The 13165-nt window shown below is 37.5% G+C and overlaps 1 protein-coding gene and 1 pseudogene across 1 annotated transcript in view; one reads left to right on the forward strand and one right to left on the reverse strand.

Annotated features, from left to right (window-relative positions):
• LOC120527789 (von Willebrand factor A domain-containing protein 2-like) overlaps window positions 1-3274 on the reverse strand; it is a 36269-nt gene extending 32995 nt beyond the window's left edge. The window contains exons 1-2 of the mRNA XM_039751612.1: window positions 3195-3274; window positions 2154-2218 (exon numbers count right to left, since the gene is read on the reverse strand). The gene's annotated coding sequence lies outside the window, so the exon portion shown is untranslated. The remainder of the gene's footprint in view (window positions 1-2153; window positions 2219-3194) is intronic.
• An 8016-nt stretch (window positions 3275-11290) lies between these two features.
• LOC120528765 lies at window positions 11291-12583 on the forward strand (annotated as a pseudogene).
• The last annotated feature ends 582 nt before the right edge of the window (window positions 12584-13165 follow it).

The following is a 13165-nucleotide window of genomic DNA, read 5'->3' on the forward strand; positions in this document are numbered from 1 at the left end:
CCAGCAGTGGTTCAGAAGCAACAGAACATGCCATACATTTCCTTCCTCCTGAGAAAGCATAGGTAATGAATATCATAAAAACTGTTTAATACAAATCATGGGCTGTTATGTTCAAACTAGCACGGGTTGACTTCAGTTCTGGTTACATTAGGTGGTCTCCAATGAAGACAACTTGGTAGAACTGTTGCCACACAGATGTTCCCACTATGTCTGTGTGGGTTTTCATCTGGGTGCTTTGGATTTCTTTTCACATGAGCTGTGTTGTTTAAATTAAGTGGAGGATTCAAACTCTTGTGTGACTACATGCGTGAGTGGACCCTGTGATGAACTTGCACCCAGACTAGGTCTGTCTTCTGTCATGTGCCGTAATAGTCTGCAGCTCCATGGCCCAGAATTGAGGTCAAGGAGTTTGAGAATGTTATGCTGTTGGATATTATTACTACGCAGTCCTATAGAAAATCAACCAGTAGGTACATACTGAGTCATATAGAAGACATAAGAAACAGAATACATGACAAACAGAAATCAAAGTTGACATCAGGAGTCAACAAGTCTTAATGATAGTATGATGACATTGAAGCTGCTGCTTTTCTTCACCCCTGACTATCAATAAGGACCTCTGTCTATCCTTTGTTAAATTTTACTGCTTGGATGCCATTAATAATTACACGTGTTGATGTGTGAGTAAATATGCGCTACAACAAACTGGTGGCCAACCAGTGTCTTCTGACTAAATTGCATTTTAGCTTAAGACACATTTAAGTCCTTTAATTGTTGTTAGTTTTAGTCAGCAAAAAATACATTCATTTTAGTTGAGAAAAAGTAAATTGGTTTTAGTCAACTAAAAAATAAATTAGTCCTACGGCCAAAATCAGATGGATGTCTCATTTAACACATGAATATGCACAGAATTATACTGCACCTCTAAACTACTGTACTAACCTGTACACTAATGAGCCAAACCACAGGTATTGAACATTAAATGAAGAGTACGTATAGAAAGTATTTACTACTAATCGATCTGTTCTTAACTCAATTTTTCTTTTTGTAAAAACTCGATTGCTTTGTATGGATTATAATAAACTTAATTTAAAAAAAAATAAAAATAAATAAAAAAAAAAAAGAAAGTATTAACTCCAAAAGATCTTGGTCAGATAATTGCAGCTCTGGTTTGTCATCACAGTTTTCTGGTCATCAACATGCCTTAGCTATGCTGCTATAATATTTTACCAAAATATACATTATATATGACATAAGTGCTTTTACTATGTTCTTGACATTTTAGAGGTTATGCTCATAACATTAGTTTGCCCTCAAAAGCCAAACAAATAAGACAAATTTAGTGTTTGCACATTTTCTCTTCTTCAGCAGTCAAAAATACACTGCACTCAGCAATGAGGATCCTGTGAATCGGAATCATGGCACATGGCCATGGTGCTGCAACTGATGCTAATGAGGTAATATGCCTCATATATGAGGTAATAAATCGGGACTTCAAGAGCAACTGCCCATTCGACACAAAGTCAAACCAGCGGTAGCCAAGGATTCTCCGAAGAGACACAGTAACAAAGGAGTCCAGTCTTCGTCTCAGGTCACTGGATAACATCCATGTCTCGCAACCACATAGTAAAACAGGAAGCACCAGGACTCAAGACTTGGACCTTCATCCTTTTGCAGAGATATTGGGAGCAGCACACTCCCCTTTCCAGCAACCCCCCTTATCTCCCAATCCATCTACTGAATTCACAGGAAGAGCCACCAGAGACATGAATGTCACTACCAAGGTAAGCAAACCTCTCAACAAGGTTGACACTCTCTCCATAGACAGACACTGGCGATGGCTGTGCCCAAGAGGTCATTACATTTTTTTAATACAATAATATGTTACTGAGATATTCACAAAAACTGAAACACCTAGGGCCACTGAAGACAAAGTGCTAAACTAGCACTGGCAGTGCATGGGAGTACAAACCTTAAAAAACAAAAAAAAAAAACTGATACAAAATTAAAGTGAAAGAAGAGCCTTAAATTTCAATTAACACACAAAAAATGATGTGATTAGGGCACATTACTCATAAAGCACTGCTATAAACTATAGTGTATTAGTGAAAGTGACCAAATGTAATTTGAATAATAATACTAACTATTCATACCTTTGTGCTGTACAGGTTTGGACCTGATTAGCAGGGGACAACAACCTCTTCAGGAATTTCACTCACTGTAGAGAGGGAGAACAAAATAAATGAGGTGCTTTGAAGGGTCTCAGGATATTCAAGGTTGTGTGGCTCATATTTCAGACCTGTAAACCATACAAATCTAAGATAAAGGAAGCATGTATACGAATGCTAAAGTGTTATACCTACTGCTTAGAAAGAAGTGTATGTAGCTTGAATTACTTTAGTCACATTTAGATCTTTAAAGTACTGTAAGAAAAAAATGTGTTTAGGTGAGGTGCATTCATGAATGTCAGAATGTGGCTCATGGCAGCAGTGTGTACTTGCAGTAAACTGAGCTTCTATTTAATATAGCTTTTCTGTGCACTTATTGTAATCTTGTATTGGCAAATAATTTATTTTAAATTATATTCTAAGAGGAGTGTTGAGTTTTGAATTTCCAATAAGTCAATGCATCTATTACTATATCTGATGACTTTCACATGTCTGAACAACACCCACCTATATTATTAAATGTCACAGGTACCTATTTTTATGTTGTGTTTTTCATTCTTGAAGGTAATTTTTAAATGTTAAAAAAAGTATTTGTAAAATATATGTTTACCTCTTACTGTCTTTGCGTAGCCTTTTTATTATTTTCTTTGTGGATGGACTGAGAAGACCAATTTCATATTATACTGTGAGTAAATGGTAAAATTATAACTTTGTTTTTAATCAATTTCCTACCCATCTATTATATACTGCATCTATCTATCTATCTATCTATCTATCTATCTATCTATCTATCTATAATATAGTGCCTTTCACATCTATCTATCTGTTATGTACATCTATTTATCTAGCCGTCTCCACTCCAAATCAAGTTGTTCTTTCACCACGTGCCTCAGTACTTTGCCAGTAGTTGGCAATCCAAAAGATGCAATCTAAACATAAAGTCTATATTTCTTTTTTTTGGGGGGCAATCTTTTTTTATTTCAGAAGCATGCAAAACAATACAATGAAAAATGTATGTAATCTTACCTTTTTTTGAAGTTTTTCATTTAAATCCACACCCATTAAAAATTTCAAGCAGTTGCTCCTGGCATTTTCCTTTGCCTCCCGCATTGTAGTCTGAAGCACTTTCCACCTCTCAGCCATCGTCTCCACCCTGACACTGACGATCTGACATCGTCACTCACTGCACCTTCTAAGACACACACACACGCACACACACACACGTGCATAGATCTTGCATTTAATACAGGCATTAATATTTAACATTCTTTGCATGTATTTTGTAAGAATTATACTTCAAAATAAATATTCCCTAGTAACATATTTTGGATTATTTGTGTTTTAGGCTAGAGTCTGTTTGAAGTATAAAATGTTAATTAGATTATACACAGAAAATATTCAAATATAGGCTTGTCATGGTAATCAGTTATACTGATGTAGTTGCTGTATTTATACTGTAACTATAATTGGATAAAAATTGCTGTTGTCATGCAAAATGCTGCTAATGCTCTTGCTGCATATGTGTGAATTTTTGTATTATTATTTGTGTAACTATCAGATTACTCTTTGCTGTTGTCTTTTCTTTACCGCATTTTATCTTACATTTTATTGTCTTACTACTGCCAGTCAATCTTGCCAATGTGCAGTACGAGGTTACTGTATATCCTAGGATGTCACTTAAATAACTGGAGAAATATTTAACTGCTCATATCTGACATGTTGGTGTCATCTCAGCCCAGTTCTCAAATCCCCAGTTACTGATCTATAAGCCCAATGTGGCAGATGATTTTTAAATTCCTCTGTGGCATTAGCATTGTGTGCTGCATTCTAATAAAACTTACAAAATAAAATCATAAATGTAGCAACCATTGTTTATAACAATCTATCTTGTATTTAGTAATGTCTGCCCATTTCTGTCCTCTTTTTCCTGCTATTTCAACAAGCATTTTTATTTTAAAGTAAGGCATGTTCACTAGTAATAATTCAGCATCCAAGTGACATTAATTTAAAATGTGTGTCTTCAGGCAGGATTTTCCCCTGTTTAACCAAGTCAAAGCCTGCAGAATCGACATTTGAGTATTTAAAAAGGCTGGGATTAAGACATGTTGATAACCTGCCTGGGGGCATTTTGATCTTTAAGTCAAAACACTTTTAAAATAAATCTGAACCATTGGCTTGCTATTTTTCAAAGGAGACTTTTTCCCCTGGTAACATAGTTGAAACAAGAGTTTTTGTTGATAATCTCTGTACAAGATATTTTTAATCATTAATAATTACATAATCAGACAGGACATGATTAATTTAACATTGGTTTAATGTACTTTAAATTACTGCTTACTTACATTGTAACTATTAATATCCTAAATAAATAAATTTTTTAAAGTGATGTTTATACACTCCATGGGCATTTTATTAGGTATACCTACCTAGTCTGGGGTAGGACCATTTTTACCAGAACAGCCTGAAATCTTCATGTTTCTGGAAAGATTTTTTGGAGGTGTTGCTTTATAAAGACTTGATAGCATCACTCATTTCCTGCAGATATGTCAGCCACGTTCTGAGAAGACATGCAAGTAAGAATTTCATTATATTGAGTACATGTGCGAGTAGGAGACAGCTAAAGGGCTTGAGTAGTTGTAATACCACCACCAACCAAGGGGTGGCAGACTGTACTGACTGTCTTTCTCAGTTACTTGCAGAACATTCCCGAGAAATCCCACCAGGTTTTGACACTCTTGATGAGGCCACTTCCGGTCCCAGAGATAACATCGCTTCTGGTTTTGGCCCTAAAGATGATGTCACTTCTTGAATGGGCCTTCAAATCCGCCATCTTTACTATATGTGATCAGTTCTGTTTTGGACTCGATCTTGTCAACAACTTTTTAAAAATGTCTACATTTGCAGCCAGAATACATTATACGGGTGGCTGCCCCAAACCTACATGATGTCTGGTGTGTTTATTTGTGACAGCCTATAAACTTGAACTTGTTTTTTACTGGTAGTCCTTCTAGTCCTTCTGCTTGAAGTTTTGATATGATTGACCGCCTGGAGGACTTTAGTAAGCAAATGTTCCTAAGTGACCATGGTGATGCTTTTAACACATGAGATATGGATGACTATCTTCTTTCTTCTAAAAGTCTCTCACATAACTTTATTCTTCTTCCTTATTTTTATTGCTTGTCTTTCTTCTTAGCGCTGATTTATTCCTTCTTTGTTCTTACATAAGATACTAAATAATTGAAGAATCCAATCATTAACACTCCAAGATCTACTCTATGTACTATTTTACACTCCTTTCTTTGAAATGACTGGAACAAATTATTTAGCTGGTTGATTTAACCTCCTATCTCTCCTTTCTTTTTACAAAGCCAACACTGTCAGACTAGAAACACACACACACACAGAGTCCCATGGGCACTGAGGACATATTCAGGTTTACTTATCTGAGATCAACTGAGTTCTAATGCATGATAATGGAGCCCCACAAAGTGAACTGTTAAGTGTATGCATATGTGAAAAGAGTGCCTTCATAACAATACTGAAGCCTGTCAACAGAGACTGACATGAACAGAAACACTGAAGCAAATCAAGATTTGCAATCAGTCAACCCAAAGGTTAACTAGCTCTGAATGAGATCTGTACCTTGAAAGACAGAAACACTTACATGTCACGGAATATTGGAAGTGACCCTTTAATAATCCCTAAAATAAGCAAAGAAACACAATGGAAAAAAATGGCCTGCATGCCTCTGAGCTCTTTTTGTCTCATTTTAACATTCTTTCTTTGGCTTCTTTGGTTGGGGGTCTAGCAGTATTCTAACAGGAAGCTTTCTTGAATTTCATTGACAGCATGCCATCTCTTCAGCATCCTGAAATGCAATGTAACTTTATCAGAAAATATCTGAATGTTTCAAAAGTTAAAAGCTGGGTTATAAAGGACATAATAGCCGCCTGTAATGTGTTTCAGAATCAGCAATAGTTTGCAATTAAATGTCAATAGTGGAATACAGCAGCCGTTCCTGAACTGAGAATGACTCCAAGGACACCCAAAGCAGGCCCAAACCAAAATGTTTTATTAAATAATGGTAAATAAAATTGGGGACAAGACAAAGCATCAACAAAAGAGAACAATAAGCCTAATGGCCCTCTTTGCCATTTCTAGATATTTCTCTTTGCTTTCCTGTCAGATAGGATAACTGTTGCACTTACCCATCTCAAACACCTTAAAGCACATTCCCTTTTCCCCTCCAATACCTTCTTTCCACTCTCTCTGGCCTCTCTTTCTCCTGTGAATTTAACACTTGATGGTCTTTCATCTTAACTCCTAAGTTACCTGACTGAGGAGTTGGTGGTTCCTATATGGGACCACTTCCATTGCCAGCCTAGCTTCTCCAAGGCACTTTTTGGTCAACTCGACAATTACAGTGATTCCTTTAAATATTACACTTCCCAGGATTCTCTGCAGGAGACTTAACTCTTGAGCAGAAAGTTAATGCCGGCATGTGGGTTGAGGAGACAAAGCAATCACCTCCGCCTTCACTTTGGTAATTGTAGCAATTATTTTATAACATCACAAAATAATAATATAAAAAATAAGAGTTTAGTATGAACCCAGAGAATTATGTACACACCCATTGCTTTATTTATATGTTAACTTTTAAAAATATTGAGGGATACTTTCAATTTTAATGCATCAAATTTTGCATAATGCAGTTTGCAATGTGTTGCCCCACCACAAGTTTCAGAGAAGCAAAATGGCGCATGTACAGTTTGACACATGTCAGTGCATAATATTGGTGTTCATTTTCCTACTTTTTATATATCATATGGAGTATGACTTGATTATGTCATTTTGTAAAATTCTGTTAGATCCTGGAACATTACTAAGATATAAGTCACAGTTACAATATCTATTAGATGTTTCTTAAATTTTGCACTTCGTGTATTTAATTTAAAAGGGCAAGTTTTAAAATTAACAATATATTTGGAGAAGAAAGCAAGATGAGAGGAACATCTGAGTTTTGTTTCAATTTCAGAATGGCAAAACTCAAAAAAAATATCTTTTGTGAGGTGTGGGGGGTCAAAAAGAAATGGTGAAGAATTTACTTATTATTATTAATACTAATTTTTCTGTGTTTATTGTTTAAAACTTGATTTTTTTTCCCCAAAAATAATGTACTGTTTATTAATCATTTTCAATAATTTAGATATTATTTTGTCCTGATGATTCACTGCATTGCAGCAGTACTGAACCATAAAGTCTATACTGTAACAGATATGGTTTGTGAATTAAGTGTACCATCTCATGTCTAGTAAGGATATATGATGGGGGAGAGTGACCCTACCTTCTTTAGAACAGGAACAATGGGGTATGTTTGCCACAGCAGCTGTACCTTCTGAAGCCTTAGGGACAGACTGAACAGATGACAAAGGAGACCACAAAGTTGATCAGAAAAGGTCTTAAGAACTTGAGGACTGACTCCATCTGGTCCCACATCTTTCCCTGTGTGTAACTTCCTCAGTTGTCTCCTAACTTGGTCTTCAGTTATGGATGGCTCATGCCGATGATCAGAGTGAATTTGTCACTGGCCATTCCAGTTGAAGTGATAGGAGCTGTTAAAGTAATAGAAATGGTGTTGGGGGAGGGGTAATTGGAAGAAGTTACTAGTGGATGGGAAAAGCTGTTTAAAAATGGTTCAAGGTGTTAGCTTTGTTCACATCCCTTCTAGAACCTTAGCCCTGGATTGGTTGAGATCAGTAATTATGCCCAATCTATTCCTGACATCTTTTATGTTATGCTAAGTGAATTTGTCTTCTGTTTTACCTTTGTAAGCATCCTCTCCTTCACTTAGCTTTTTCTTAGCACACACTGTGCATCCCTCAGAGTCCTTTTGTCACCAGTTTTGAATGCTCTCTTTCTATCATTCAGGAAATGTTTTAGCTCCTTAGTAATACATGGCTTGTCTTTGAGGGTGCCACGTGTCAATACAAAAGTATATATAGTCTATGATACTCTGCCTGAGTCCCTTGATTTCATCTCTATGTGACTTGCATATCATTTTCCAGCCTGTAATTTAGAAGCAGTCATTCAGAGCCATTTCAGCCTTCAGGCTCCACTTCCTCACTATCCTAGTGGCAACAGACGGACATCTAATAATAGGCTTGTAGCTGGGAATCAGATGAATTAAGTTTTGGTCAGATCTGCCCAAAGGTGGCAGTAGTTTACACTTAAAGACACCTTAAAGGCATTGACTTTAAAATACTACTAATGGTTTACAAAGCCTTAATATATATATCTATACTAATAAAAGGCAAAGCCCTCACTCACTCACTCACTCACTCACTCACTCATTCACTCACTCACTCACTCACTCACTCACTCACTGACTCATCACTAATTCTCCAACTTCCCGTGTGGGTGGAAGGCTGACATTTGGCAGGTTCATTCCTTACAGCTTCCTTACAAAAGTTGGGCAGGTTTTATATCGAAATTCTACGCGTAATGGTCATAACTGGAAGCAGTTTTTCTCCATTTACTGTAATGGAGATGAGCTTCAACGCCGTGGGGGCGGAGTTTCGTGTGACATCATCACGCCTCCCACGTAATCACGCAGTACATAGAAAACCAGGAAGACCTCAAAAAAGCGCTTAAGAAAGCATGCATTATATAATTGAGAAGGCAGCGAAACAATAAGAAGCGAGCGAGTGACATATACAACCATATTCATGAGTTCTGCTACTTCGGAAACAAAGCACGATGTAAACCTACACTTTAAATTAAGTTCATAGACAGGCTGCCGCTGGCGTTTGTAATTTAGTGCCCACCCATATAAGGCTGTCCGTCAGCGGCAATCCAATAGCAAACTGCCACGGGTAAATATTCACGGGTGAAGGACTGTGCTTATGCAGAGGAAGATGAGATGGTCAGGGTGGTGTTTGACACAAACTCAGCGAAACTGCGAGAGAAAGTTTTAAGTGCCAGGACTAAGGTAACATTAAATAAAGCTATGGACATAGCACGAGATGGCACCAGCACAGCTGGGAACCTTCGATGCATGTACACTGAGTGGCTCACGTGAACTGACGCAGTGCACAGATAAAAGCAACAGTTCCAAAGAGCTGAACAAAACCGAATTACACAATTGAAAAGGCAGCAAAAAATATGAAGCGTCTGATAAGCATATTCATAAATCCAGCTACTGCGGAAACAAAGCACACGGTGGAAAAAGTCAATGTCCGCTAAAGGAAGACAGTGTAAAAAACCCGTGCATGCAGTGTGTCAGGTCTCAGATAAAGAAGAAGACGAGCTGTTTATTGATGCAGTAAGAAACGAATCGATGAATGAAACCTGTCATCTTTACAACGATTGACAAACACGGAATGTAACTTGAACACAACACATCCTACAAATACGAACCTGATTGAAAGAAATAATGATAATCAAATCCTTGATGACAGCAACACTCAGTAACACTCACAAAACAAATACTGTATATTGACAGTCATGTTACGTTATTTTTAAAATGTTCCCTTTTCTTTTCTAGCTTTTTAACACACTACTTCTCGCTGCGATACGCGGTATATATATATATATATATATATACCGTATATACCGATCTCTACATACTCGAATAATGGATACTTTATTCGCCATCAATGATTGTTTTGGTAAAGCCATACTCAGTGTATTCATTAGATGAACGGTAAAAAAGTAAGAGCGAGGGGAGGATGACTCATTGAGGCATGCAGGCTGTAGTGCGCGTCAACTCTATCTGAATTGCGCGATCACATTTGAAAAAATATATCTTTTCAAGTTCTATTTAGTCCATATGTGTCAAACTCAAGGGCGCGGGCCACATCCGCCAGGTGTGTAATTATATCCGCGCGAGATCATTTTATATACTGTATTATTGTTATTAATGGCCCGGGTATATGAAGCGCTGGTAACACAATAAACTACAGAACCCATAATGCAGCGCTTCAGCTGCCTTGCCGAACACTAACCGCGTTAATCAAGTCTACCTTACAGAAGTCTACAGAAGTCGCCTCACTGATGAGCACCTGCAATCCATCCTGAGAATCTCCACAACACAGAACCTCACACCAAACAGAAACGAACTTGTGGCCAAAAAAAGATGCCAGGCGTCCAGCTCTAAAATGACATATGAACAAAGACAACTGAATGATTTGATTTGTTATTGCACATAAGAGCGGGAGTCAACCGTTTTAACAAACAGCGTATTGCACTGATATGAAATAGCTGTGTGTGTATGATATGTATATATGTATGTATATGTATATATATGTTTATATATGTGTGTGTGTATGTATGTATATATATATATGTATTTGTGTGTATGTATGTATGTGTGTGTATATATGTAGATATATATATGTATGTATATATGTGTATATGTATAGATATGTATATATATATATATATGTTTATGTGTGTGTGTGTAAATATATATATATATATATATATATATATATATATATATATGACAACAACACTCATCACTCACAACAGTGACAAAACAATTACATTGACAATCAGGTTACGTTATTTTCAAAATGTTTCCTTTTCTTTTCATTGCTTCTTTAACACACTACTTCTCCGCTGCGAAGCGCGGGTATTTTGCTAGTTAATAATATATATATATATATATTTTTGGAATGTCTGTCGCCTTTCTCTCCAAGTCATAACCTCAGATCTTCAAACGAAGGTCTGTTTATAATTCCAAAAAGCCAGCCTAAAAAGAAGCAGTGCCTTTTGTTGTTATCCATCTAAAATTTTGAATACAGTTACTCCTCACTTTATGACCTGTTTGCTTAATGACCACTCGCACTTACGACCAATCGAGTTTCGACCTGCAATTCGGGGAATCCCCTTTCTCAGCTTGAGTGTCAGTCAGTGGCGAATGGTGACATGTGCACCGAGTGTACTATAGGCTTGCTATGCGTTTTTTAAGTCAGTTTCATTCCTACAAGCAGTCACTGTGTAACCTCGTTTTTTTTTTACATATTTATAACCCCAAAATAGTACAGATGTTGATGAAAAGAAAATGTATGGCATAATCTGGACAAATTGTTAAGAAACAAAAGAAAGCTATCGACCTAGAAATGAAAATAAAAATCGTACAAGATTACAAAGCTGGTAAAACAGTTAAAGAAATAGCATGTGACTTGAAATTGGCACATTCGACAATTTCAACAATTTTAAAGGATAAAGTTAGAGTGAAAGAGGCGGTGAAATCATCAACAGGAGTTAAAGCCATAATAACTAGGCAGTGGAAACGTCTTATTAAAGAGATGGAGAAATTATTGGCGATCTGGTTTGACAACCAGATGCAAAATAATATGCCGATAAGCCTTTTAATAATTCAAGCTAAGGCACGCAGTATCTTTAAGACTTTGAAGGCACATGAATGCAAAAAATCGACAGAATCATTTACAGCAAGTCATGGATGGTTTCAACGGTTTAGGAAGAGATTCAACCTGCATAATTGGAGAATCAGCGGTGAAGAGGCAAGCGCGGATGTAGAAGCAGCAGAAACATTTGTTGACAAATTGGATGGAATAATTAAAAAAGGCAGCTACTGCCAGAAACAGATATTCAATGTGGATGAAACTGGGCTTTGGTGGAAAAAAATGCCTGAAAGGTCCTATATGCACAAAGAAGCTAAGGCAATGCCCAGTTTCAAGGCTTTTAAAGACAGGATCATGTTGTTGTTGGGAGGGAATGCCTCTGGGTTCAAGTTAAAGCCTTTCCTGGTCTATCGCTCCGAAAACCTACGTGCATTAAAGAATGTTAGTAAAAACAGTCTGCCCGTTTACTATCGTGCAAACAAAAAGGCATGGATGACGCAAACTTTATTTTAAGGTTGGTTTTTGAACTGCTTCATACCCTCAGTCCAGCATTATTGTTTGGAAATGAGAGTTCCTTTTAAAATTGTTCTCCTGCTTGATAATGCTCCAGGCCACCCCCAGCATCTTGATGATCTACACCCAGATGTAAATGTAGTGTATCTTCCTAAAAACACAACTGCTGTCCTACAGCCAATGGATCAGGGCGCTATAGCTACGTTCAAAGCGTTTTATTTGCGCACGACTTTTTCCCAAGCTGTAGCAGCAACAGAAAATGATGTAGTAACCCCTCGTGATTTTTGGAAATCGTACAGTATTTTAGATTGCATTAAAAACATTAAATCAGCTTGGGATGAAGTGACAGATAAGTGCATGCAAAGCATATGGAATAAATGCATAAAACGTTTCGATCCTATATTCCTGGCACAACCTCCTCGCTTATCGACCAATTCGCTTAACGACGTAGTCGTAGGAACGGAACTCGGTCGTAAAGTGAGGAGTACCTGTACTTCACCAATAGAAATTCGCCAGACTAATACTGTAGAGTAATTTTAAAAGCACACGAGTGCATGGGAGGCAGTCAATGGGCTTTACTAAAAGTGATACGCCACACTAAGGGTTGACTGGGTGCACTAATACCTCCTCTCTCTCTCACCACGTCCTCTGAACAGAAGCCTGCCTTAATTCAGTCTCTACTTCCAGTTCCAGACCCCAATGTATTCCGGGCTTCACTTCCTGTTCCACCCAATGGACACATCCCTTCCTGTTGAGTGGCTAAGTCCCAGCCACCTCACCTTTGCCAGTCAGTCCTGTTTTGGACACAGTCCTTAGTGACTAATCTGCTTCTCTAGCGTGCTAACCTTGTTTAACTTGTTTTCCCAGGAAACTGAATGTACAGGGTGGAACACCAAATCTTTTTTTTTGTTTCTTGTGTCCTTGTTACATTGGCACAATCAGCAGGATCAGCTTCCAAGATGTTTGAAGAGTAGGACCTAAATACCCTCTTGACCAAACAGAACTCCAGTGCCTGTAGGTGCAAGTAGCAGAGTCAGAAGCACGGAGCAAGACTTGTTTCACAGTTCAGCAGGATCAAATGCAGACTTCCTCCCAAATTACTAGTGCCACTTTTAG

Source organism: Polypterus senegalus, chromosome 4 (assembly GCF_016835505.1).
Source record: "Polypterus senegalus isolate Bchr_013 chromosome 4, ASM1683550v1, whole genome shotgun sequence".
In the NCBI taxonomy this organism is placed as follows: Eukaryota; Metazoa; Chordata; class Cladistia; order Polypteriformes; family Polypteridae; genus Polypterus; species Polypterus senegalus.